We start from the raw sequence: 12014 nt of genomic DNA on the forward strand, positions 1-12014 counted from the left end.
GTTTGAGTTGATTCATGAGAGTATATCTTGGGTTTGAGAAAAGGATGGGGCCTGGAACCCTCAAAGGAGGGATTAAGTGTCTCCAATTACTGGGTTAAGTGGTAGCTGGTTAACTTGGAGGAGAAACAATAAGAATCTGATGTTTGGGAATCAGATATATGTACGAAGGTACCAAATCTGGTTTTGTTTTGTTTGGAGGCCCCGTCATTTTCTTCAAAAGATTATCTTTTGTTTTCATTGTGAATTCTTTGTTAGTAATAGAATATATAAACTGGATCTCTGCAGCTTGTCTGTAGAGAGGAATGCATCGTTTCTGTGCGGACACGTCTGCCCACAGAGATAAAGTGTTGAGTCTGATGATAATTCCCCTTTAGGGAGGCAGTGTACTAAATTTTTTGGCTGATTTGACGTTCACTACAGTGGGCGCCATTTAAATTCATTGATCTTTAGAGCTTTGTAGCTTATATCTGGGCAGCAATCAATAATTTTATACTTAGTGTGAATTTAACTGTAACCAAAAGGTAGAGAGCTTCTTTGTTATGGCTCTTTACTGTACATAGAATTTATGCTTTCTATGTGGCAATCAGAATAAATGGAAAATAAGAGTTTTCTGTATTCCTACTACGTTCTTGGTAAAGTCACAACCACACTCATTCACAGCCAGGTTAGGAAGCATAGAATTAAATTTGTCATGAATATGACATTTATGGTTTCTGCTTAAGTATAATGGAAATTATTTATGAATATGGTACTCACCATGCTACTGTATTTCAAAAGACCTTTTTAAAGATCTCTTATTAAATGTCATTAAGGGAAAATTGCCTCTGTCTTGATAAGAATTTAATTTGATTCACTGTCCATGAATATGTCAATACCGCTATGTTTTATTTTATGTATGTTTCCTGCTGAAACATATCTATTTGCTTAGATCTGTAATGGTTGTTAATTGGATGCTAACTATTAATTTGATCACATATTGATTGTACTGCACTCTATATCCTACTTGTATAAAGCAATCTTCAGAATTCTCAACAAGAGTATACAATCGTGTTGATCAGCTCAGCCTTGGCCAGTCTGGATCATCCTGAGAACTCCATTCGGGCCCACCTCTTCTCTATGTCGCTCCTATTGACCCTCTCTTCTTGATCTGCTCTTAAGCTTCCACTATTAAAGTAACTCTGGAAGGCCATGCCAAAATATCCAGATATTCTTTGGATAAGAATGGAGGTTCCTGATTACCATGCTCTAACCATTTTAAGATGGTTTATCAGATTAGTTAATTGTTACCTTGGAAGACACAGAGCTTAATCCTGAAAAGATTCTGTAGTGAGTAGTGGTTGGAAAGTCAAGAGATATAGGGGCTAGGCTCTGCCCTGCTGCTAAATAGGTATGTGACCTGGGACAGGTCACTACCCCTTTCTGGGCCCCAATCTCCTTATCTATTGTTTTAGGATGAATAATGCTCCCCTCCCCAATATGTCCATGCTACAAGCTGGGAATGTTACCTTATATGGCAAAGGGGACTTTGCAGGTGTGACTACGTCAAGGATCTCTTTTTTTAAAAAATTTTTTGTTCTTTTTCTTTCTTTTTTTTTTTTTTTTTTTGGCGGGATCTTAGTTCCCCAACCAGGGATTGAACCCACGCCCTCAGCAGTGAAAGCATGGGGTCCTAACCACTGGACCGCCAGGGAATTCCCTAAGTTAAGGATCTTGATATGCGGCAATCATCCAGGATTATCTGGGTGAGCCCAGTGTAATTACAATGTTCATTATAAGAAGATCCGGGATTCATTGATGCGCTCTAGTAGTTTTTTGGTGGCAAATGGATGAAGAAGATGTGGTGTGTATACACACACACACACACACACACACACACACACACACACACATACACACACACTGGAATACTACTCAGCTATAAAAAAGAATGAAAATTTGTCATTTGCAATAACATGGATGGACTTGGAGGGTATTATGTTTAGTGAAATAAGGCAGACAGAGAAAGACAAATACTATATAATATCACTTATATGTGGAATATAAAAAATAAAACAAGCTAGTGAATATAGCAAAAAATGAAACAGCCTCACAGATGTAGAAAACAAACTAGTGGTTACCTGTGGGGAGAGGGAAGGAGGGAGGGGAAAGATAGGGGTCGGGGATTAAGAGGTACAAACTACTATGTATAAAATAAATAAGTTACAAGGATATATTGTGCAGCACAGGGAATATAGTCAACATTTTATATATTATATATATATTTATGATATATGTATTACATCTTCTTTATCCATTCATCTGTTGATGGACACTTAGGTTGCCTCTATATCTTGCCTGTTGTCAATAATGCTGCTATGAACACTGAGGTGTATGTATCTTTTCGAATTCGTGTTTTCTTTCATGGGGGATTTATACCCAGGAGTAGAATTGCTGGGCCATATGGTAGTTCTATTTTCAGTTTTTGAGAAACCTCCATACTGTTTTACACAGTGGCTGCACCAACTTACATTCCTACCAAGAGTGTACAAGAGTTCCCGTTTCTTCCTCTCCTCACCAACATTTGTTATTTGTGTTCTTTTTGGTGATAGCCATTCTGACAGGTGTGAAGTGATGCCTCATTGTGGTTTTAATTTGCATTTCTCGAGTGATTAGTGATGTTGAGCATCTTTTCACGTGCCTGTTAGCCATCTGTATGTCTTCTTTGGAAAAATGTCTATTCAGGTCTTCTGCCTATTTTTTTAATTGGGTTGTTTGCTTTTTTGATGTTGAGTTGTATGAGCTGTTTATATATTTTGGATATTAACCCCTAATCAGTCATATCATTTGCAAATATTTTCTCCCATTCAGTAGGTTGTCTTTTCATTTTGTCAATGGTTTCCTTTGTTGTGCAAAAGCTTTTAAGTTTAATTAGGCTCCATTTGTTTATTTTTGCTTTTATTTCCTTTGCTTTAGGAGACAGATCCAAAAAATATTGCTATGATTTATGTCAAAAATTTTTGTGTATTAATTTTGTATCCTGCGGTTTTACTGAATTCATTGATGTGCTCTAGCAGTTTTTTGGATTTTCTACATAGAGTATCATGTCATCTGCAGACACTGATAGTTGTACTCCTTCCTTTCCAATTTGGATTCTTTTTATTTCTTTTTCTTGTCTGATTGCTGTGGCTAGGATGTTCAGTGGTATGTTGAATAAAAGTGGTAAGAGTGAGCACCCTTGTCTTATTCCTAATCTTAGAAGAAACACTTTCAGCTTTTCACAGTTGAGTATGATGTTAGCTGTAGGCTTGTCATATTTATTATATGGCATTTATTATATTGGGGTATGTCTCCTCTGTGCCCACTTTCTGGAGAGTTTTTATTATAAATGGATGTTGGATTTTGTCCACAGCTTTTTCTGCATCTACTGAAATGAGCATATGATTTATATTCTTCAATTTGTTGATGTGGTGTATCACATTGATTGATTTGTGGATATTGAAAAATCCTTGCATCCCTGGGATAAATCCCACTTGATCACGGTGTATGATCCTTTCAGTGTTTTGTTGGATTTGGTTTGCTAATATTTTGTTGAGGATTTTTGCATCTATGTTCATCAGTGATAGTGGCCTGTAATTTTTTTGTGTGTGATATCTTTGTCTCATTTTGACATCAGGGTGATGGCAGCCTTATTGAATGAGTTTGGAAGTGTTCCTTCCTCTGAAATTTTTTGAAATTGTTTGAGAAGCATAGGTGTTAACTCTTCTCTAAATATTTGGTAGAATTCACCTGTGAAGCCATCTGGTCCTAAACTTTTGTTTGTTGGGAGTTTTTTTAAATTACTGATTCAATTTCATTACTGGTAATTGGTCTGTTCATATTTTCTATTTCTTCCTGGTTCAGTCTTGGGAGATCATACATTTCTAGGAGTTTGTCCATTTCTTCTAGGTTGTCCATTGTATTGGCATATGGTTGTTCATAGTAGTCTCTTATGATCCACTGCTATAATGAAGGGATTTATCACCTGATGAAGATAATGAAGATGATAATAATAATGGCAGACATGGTGGTGTAGCCCTTTAGGCTCTGGGTTGGGAAATGTTAAGGGCTATTCTCTGTAACACTAACTCAGACTGGTATCGACAATCACAATCATGATTCAGAGTGAGTACTTAACTCATCTTCCCATTCTTTTATTGGAAGGGGAACCAGGAGGGGTCCTTTGTATTTCTGTGGTGTTGGTTGTAACTTATCCTTTTTCATTTCTGATTTTTGATTTGGGCCCTGTCTTTTTTTTTTTTACAAGTCTAGCTAAAGGTTTATCAATTTTGTTTATCTTTTCAAAGAACCAGCTCTTAGTTTCATTGATCTTTTCTACAGTAGGAACAATAGAAATATGGATTTTTAGATAAAATCTCCCACTTTTCAAATGTTAGTAGCTTTTTAAAAATTATGCAAGTCACTGTGTGGGCCACACAGAACATGTCTGTAGGCCTCCAGTTTTCGTCTTTTGATTTAAATAATAATTTATCAACTTTATCTTCTCTACTCCAGCCTCCATCACTGCCAGGCATAGATTCTAATGTCTTAGTTTGAAATGAGGGTGAGAACATAAGCCAGCCCTTTGTTAAATATAAAGAATGAATTTGAAGAAAAGGAAACTAGAGAGGAGAAAAGAAAAAAAAAAGGTACTTTTGTCTGTTTCCTTGCCAAATAAATATTGCCTGGGCTGTCTCTTTCTTCTGTGTAGATATATGTCTAAGGATGGTAATTACAGTTTTTGAACAACAAATTAGTATAAATGGGGACTTCCCTGGTGGCACAGTGGTTGGGAATCCGCCTGCCAATGCAGGGGATATGGCTTCAATCCCTGGTCCAGGAAGATCCCACATGCCGCAGAGCATCAAAACCTGTGAGCCACACTACTGAGCCTGCGCTCCAGAGCCCGCGAGCCACAACTACTGAGCCCGCGTGCCACAACTACTAAAGCCTGTGCACCTAGAGCCTGTGCTCCACAACAAGAGAAGATGCCGCAATGAGAAGCCTGCACACCACAACAAAGAGTAGCCCCCACTCGCCACAACTAGAGAAAGCTCGTGCACAGCAACGAAGACCCAATGCAGCCAAAAATAAATAAATAAAAAATAAATAAACTTAGGGGCTTCCCTGGTTGCACAGTGGTTAAGAATCCGTCTGCCAATGCAGGGGACACGGGTTCGAGCCCTGCTCTGGGAAGATCCCACATGCCGCGGAGCAACTAAGCCTGTGCACCACAACTACTGAGCCTGCACTCTAGAGCCTGTGAGCCACAACTACTGAGCCTGTGTGCCACAACTACTGAAGCCCACGCGCCTAGAGCCCGTGCTCCACAACAAGAGAAGCCACCACAATGAGAAGCCTGCGCACCGCGACAAAGAGTAGCCCCCACTCGCTGCAACTACAGAAAGCCTGCACGCAGCAACGAAGACCCAAGGCAGCCAAAAATAAATAAATAAATAAATAATTAATTAAAGAAAAACAAATTAGTACAAATGATCTGACAGTGTGACATAGTGCTTGAATATGGGCATTTCCAGCACAATTGGGGAAACATGGCAGGCATCCTGAAAAAATGCAAATGAAGTGCCTCCTATCTGCCACTGACTACACTATGCATTTTACAGTATTTATTGTGATAGTTGATTGACTACTTCACTAGAATGTTAGTTCCATGCAGGCAGGGAGTATCAGGGGCTCATTTCAACGTGTGAAATTTGATACGTTTTTCATACACCTAGGTAAAGATGTCTCTAGGCAGTTGGACATATGGGTCTTGAATTTAGGACAAAGTTCAGGCTGCAGATTCACATTTTCCCACATCCCTGTAGTAAGGATGTGGTGTATCAGAAATACATTGGCAAATTGTCTTTCTACGAATGGCATGCATCCAGAAGGTTCATGGTTTCCAGTCCCAGTCACTTGAGGCCACGTTCCAGTTGGCATGTGTACAGATAATCTCTTGCTCTCACCCTTAACCAAGTGGATTAGATAAACATGTCCACACTTTCTTTCAAGGACCCCTAGGGATGACTTGGGAGCTCAGAAACACAGTTCCATGGAACTAGGTTTCATAATCTCCGATCCAGAGCATTGCTTTTCAGTTGCGATGGCCTCCTTACGAGGCCACAAAAACTTTGGAATAAAGCAAAGAAAACTTGTTTAGCTATCAGGGCTGCCTTTGTAGAACCGGGGGCAGATCACAAAGCTGGCATTATCTCACATTGTGAATGACTTTATCAAGAGGAAATCCTCTTCAAAGTATGTCAAGGGTAGGCTTGAGGGGAAAAGAAGTGAAAAATGGGGCTTCCCTGGCGGCGCAATGGTTAAGAATCCGCCTGCCCGTGCAGGGGACAGGGGTTCGAGCCCTGGTCCGGGAGGATCCCACATGCCGCGGAGCAGCTAAGCCCGTGAGCCACAACTACTGAGCCCGCGTGCCACAACTACTGAAGCCCGCGTGCCGCAACAGAGAAGCCACTGCAATGAGAAGCCCGTGCACCGCAACGAAGAGTAGCCCCCGCTCACCGCAACTAGAGAAAACCCACGTGCAGCAACAAAGACCCAACACAGCCAAAAATAAAAATAAAATTAAAAAAAAAAAAGAAGAAGAAGTGAAAAATGCAACATGCAACCCTGGGAGGAGGGGTGGCAGATTGGCTCTGCCTACATCACAGAAGGAATGATTTTTTTGACTTGTGTGCACAGGAGCTTCCGTTTCACTTTGTAACAGAGGGCCAAGCCTCCAGCCCAGTGTAGCTGCATCCTGGAGTAACTGCTCAGCCCCAGGTCCAAAGCGTGGGAACTGCAGTGGGGCCACGAGTCACTCAGCACCGACAAACACAGTAAAGCCCTGCTGTCTGTGTTACAGTAGGGGAGGCAGGGGAAGGCAAGGAGGTTGAGACAGGAGGAGAAGTAGATGGAGTACAGGAAAGAGCATCGGGAGTTCTACGAGGAGAGCTTAAGGTGGATTAGAGAAGATCTGAAGACTAGGTGGCATTTGAATGGTCACTAGGATTTGGCTAAGCAGAAAAGGGAAAAAGGGAAATCTTAGCAAAGGAAATGGCACAAGCAGAGGAAGATGTCTTCAAAGAACATTAAATTAAAGTGGCAGAGCTAAAGAAAGAGAAAGAGGGCGTGGAAAGGGAAGCAATACTACAGTGTTGTGGTTAAGTCCATAGTCTCTAGAGTCAGGCAGATAGTGAATTGAAGGCCAGCTCTGCACTTTACTGTGTGACCTTGGGCGAGTTACTCAACCTATATGATCCTCTGTTTCCTCAGTGTTCAATGTAGTGAATGACATGAATGCCTAATAGGGTGTTTGTGAATATGAAATGAGATAATCTATTTAAGTGCTTGGCACAGTTCTCTATAACTATCCATCTTACTATGAAAGGTAAAAGATTGAAAGAAATTATAATAAAACATTGTGGTAGTCAGCCCTGGATGGAGGGATTTGGGGTAATTTTTATCCATTTCATTCTTTCTGTATTTAGTATGTTTTCTTCCACATGTATTCTAATACTAATAATCTCGAAAACATAACATAGGTTTTCATTCTTTTTAAGATTGTATGAAAGGCAGTAGAGGGCAAGAAGTTCAGAAGAATAGATTGAGGCTAGATCACCAAGCACTGTCTTTTTTTAAAAATTTATTTCATTAATTTATTTGTTTGCTTGTGCCGGGTCTTAGTTGTGGCAGGCAGGCTCCTTAGTTGCAGCTCTTGGGCTCCTTAGTTGCAGCTCGAGGTCTCCTTAGTTGCAGCATGCAGGCTCCTTAGTTGTGGCATGGGAACTCTTAGTTGCAGCATGCATGTGGGATCTAGTTCCCTGACCAGGGATCGAACCCGGGCCCCCCTGCACTGGGAGTGCAGAGTCTTAACCACTGCACCACCAGGGAAGTCCCACTTCTTTGTGGCAAGAGTTTCAACTTGTTTCACGAACTCAAAGATTCTATACACATGTTTTAGGCGTTCCATAGATATTTGATTTAATTTTCTACATTAAAAATATTTGTTGAAATATATATTTTGAAACTATAATACATTACATGTTTTAATATGTAATACACAAATATTAACATATGAGAAACATTAAAATAATTTATGCTACCACTTGACTTGTTTTGTTGCAGACCTTATAGTAAAGCTACTTTTGCATTCTTGTGCAAATAAGATCTCTTGCAAGATGAACTGTTAAAACTGTTAGCATTTGCCGCTACTTAACTGTGTAAGAATTTTCTCAATACTGTACAACCAAAATAAAAATAAATAAATAAATTGAATGCTAGTATAAGAATGTAGTTCCCATGGTTACCAGGGGGTAAGGGAGAGGAGGGATACATTGGAAGACTGGGATTGACATATACACACTACTACATATAAAACAGATAACTAATAAGGACCTACTGTATAGCACAGGGAACTCTACTCAATACTCTGTAATGGCCTATATGGGAAAAGAATCTAAAAAGGAGTGGATATATGTATATGTATAACAGATTCACTTTGCTGTACACCTGAAAATAACACAACATTGTAAATCAACCATACTCCAATAAAAATGTTTTAAAAAAAGAATCTGGTTCCCTTACCCTTGATTTTAGATTTTTGTGTTTATCAGAAGAGCCTCATTTTTCCTCACTGATTGACTTTATGATCCATAAATGTAATGATTTTTAACTTAGAAAATAAATTCATATTAATAAAATATAATTTTTATCTGTTTTATACATTGGGGTCTGTGTCAGATTTTTGTCTACGAAAGCATTCATCTGATTTGGAAAATTTTTAAAAGTCTGGTTCTTCGAGGAAGATGCGGTCACTGCTGCTGCAGAGCGCTGGTCCACCTGGTCAGGAAGCCACGCCGCAGCCATGGCTCTTCAAGACCCCTGAAAGACTCCCCTGGCGCCAGAAGTGGCAACTCACCGAATTAGAATTACCTTAACCAGCCGCAACACAAAATCTCTGGAGAAGGTATGTGTTGACTTGATCAGAGGCACAAAGTATAAGAATCTCAAAGTGAAAGGAGTAGTTCGGACGCCCACCAAGACTCTAAGAATAACTACAAGGAAAACTCTTTGTGGTGAGAGGTTCTGAGACTTGGGATTGGTTTCGGATGAGGATCCACAAGCGACTTCATTACCTTGCACAGCCCTTCTGAGGTTGTGAAACAGGTTACTTCCATCAGTATTGAGCCAGGAGTCAAGGTTGAAGTCGCCATTGCAGACGCTTAAATCAACCTTTTTAATAAACTGATAATCAGTTGCGATTTTTTTTTAAGTCTGAAAACCAATATTCAACAGGCATAAGGGAGCCTCTGAAAGTTTGGGGGTAGAAGAGTATAAACCTTAAGTCTTTGCAGTTTTTCTGGTAGCAGTGTGAGCGATGGATTGAAGGGGAAAGGGTACAGACTGAAATCATGGAGACCAGTTAGAAGATCACTTCCGAAGTATAGCTGGGAGTGAATAGGGTCTAAACTAGGGGGCAGGGCAGTAGACAAGGGGAGGAGAAGATGGATGGGAGAGACGCTGAATGTGGGATTGACTTGACAAGGCTTGACAACTGATGAGGCACGAGAGAGGGCAGTCAAAGCTGACATGCTGAGGTTTAAAACATAAGCCCCCAAGACAATGGCAGTCCTGTTCTTTAGATCTTACGCAAAGAAAGAGCAGCAGATTTGGGATGCAAGAGCAGGAGATGATGGGTTCAGTTTGGGATGCATTGATTTTAAGTGTCTGTGGGCAGAAAAGTGGGAGAGACATCCAATCAGCAGCTGGATTATATTGGTCTAAAGCTCAGGAGATGGTTCTGGGCTGGACACAGAGCTAGAGATTTGGGATTGATCCACCTGGAATCCATGAAGCCCCAAAATTCCTACTGCAAACTGTAAATAGTAGTTTAATTAGATTGCGTGTTACCATTTTGGCCAATACTTTCAAGTTAAAAGGCATATGATAGCAATTTAAATTTTTTTATTTCATTCTAAATGAAGTGGCAGTTTCTCTCAGTCTGTGCTAGATAGTGAGTTATTCCATCGGGTAGTGGTTTTCCAGCTTAAATTATAGAGTGCTTACGGCAGAACCTGGGTAGACCTTGCAAGACCTATGTCAGAGCATTGACCTTGTAGAGCGAGGGAGCCCTAAGAGGATCACAGCTGAATATAATACAGCTACATCCCAAATCTGCCACTGACTACAAGAGGCTTATGTTTCAGTAGTAGGAATATTTATCTAATGCCAGAATGATGTGAATTATGGGCATCATGCAAAAATCCCAGTGCTGCTAAAGAAAACTAATTATTTACTAAATAGAGTTGTTACTGCGATATGCTTACAAGTTGCAGTCTGATAAATAATGGAACTTTAGAACTTAAATGGCCTATAGAGTTCCAGCTCAACTTTCTAATTGAACAATTAACCCAAAGTTATACTTGGTAGTGGAGCTCAGAACTCAGGTCAGCCCACTGTGCTTCCCATGACATCATATTTGATCTAATTCCATTCCTATATTTTGTAAGTACAGTAGTCCTCTAATTCAGTGGGATATCTGGCATATAGGGGCAATTAACCTTATCTGTAAAAGGATGTATATGTATCAAGCAGTGCTTGACCTGAGGGGAGATGAGGAAGATGCCATCATTCTACAGCCTTTTACCTTTGTGGACCAGCTTTTTCTTATTTCTCCTTGTACATATTTGCATATAGAACAGTTGGAGAGTGTGGATTATACAAGTCATAGCTAAATCTGCAAGGAAATTATCTATGTCAGAATGTCAAAGTACTAGAAGTTAAGGGGTGAGTGATGGGAAGGTGATAGTCACACTTTGAATGTGTGGAAACTAAGCAGTGTGGCTCATCTCCCTCTTTTTTTCCCCTGATCCTTACTAAACCCCTCATTTATGGCATCCTGGAAATGGTACCTACCTCAGAGTGGTGAATGGAACTCAGGACAAACTTAAGTCAAGAGGTGACCTTCTTATTAAAGCAATGAGAATGTATTTTGTCCAGTTGAAAGAGATTGGCTTTGATTAAGCATGGCACCAAGTTTGAAGCAATCAAATAATACTCTTTCACACTTTAAATATTTGGAATGATCAGTCACTTTTTCAAATAGTGTCTCTCAACTTTTATCACAGTCCTAAACTGTGTAATACTGAGTCTTTGTACTCCTAAAGAGGTTAAAGTAGCTTAAAATGGGAATTAGACTATGTGATACTTAATATTTCAAACATTTTTTTCTGATTTTAAAAACAAGATATAATCATTGTAGAACACTTTAAAAAGTACAGGAAAGTGTGAAAAAGAAAACAAAATTCACTCATTATCCCATCCTCTTTTGTGGTACCTGTTTTTAATGAAATGCACATATAAGTGTAATTACTTTAAAAACAGTAAACATTGAAATTCATGAAGTGAATCTGTGGGATAAATTGATTATCATTTGGCTTTTAGGAGTTCAAATGTCATCCATCCCAGACAGATAGGAAGGGAGCAGAGTGGCCCAGCGCTCTGCAGGAGAGTTGCTGATCTGCTGACAGCTGATAGGACACATTGTCGTTGTTGAGGTCATCATGGTGGCAGAGCACGCTGGTTCTGGACCAAATCTCATCCTGCCTCTGTCCTCATCCTGCCTCTGTCCTCCCATCTCACCTTTAAGTTAGTCAGTTGACATCTATTTATTAAGCAGAACTGAGTTAGGCGTAAATACAGAGAGAGGATAGAGAAGCCGTCAAAATTGGGCAGGTTCCCTGCCTTTATGGAGATTAAAAACTAGTGGGGGGGCTTCCCTGGTGGCGCAGTGGTTGAGAGTCCGCCTGCCGATGCAGGGGACACGGGTTCGTACCCCGGTCCGGGAAGATCCCACATGCCGCGGAGCGGCTGGGCCCGTGAGCCATGGCCGCTGAGCCTGCGCGTCCGGAGCCTGTGCTCCGCAACGGGAGAGGCCACAACAGTGAGAGGCCCGCGTACCGCAAAAAAACAAACAACAACAACAAAAAACTAGTGGT

The 12014-nt window shown here is 40.3% G+C and overlaps 1 pseudogene; it reads left to right on the top strand.

The window, feature by feature from the left end:
* The first annotated feature begins 8881 nt into the window (after positions 1-8881).
* On the top strand, positions 8882-11166 carry LOC111169065 (small ribosomal subunit protein uS10 pseudogene; annotated as a pseudogene).
* The last annotated feature ends 848 nt before the right edge of the window (positions 11167-12014 follow it).

The sequence above is a fragment of the Delphinapterus leucas genome, chromosome X (genome assembly GCF_059928025.1).
Source record: "Delphinapterus leucas isolate spDelLeu-1000000601 "Yukka" chromosome X, BTC_Dleu_Yukka2, whole genome shotgun sequence".
NCBI classification, from domain to species: Eukaryota; Metazoa; Chordata; class Mammalia; order Artiodactyla; family Monodontidae; genus Delphinapterus; species Delphinapterus leucas.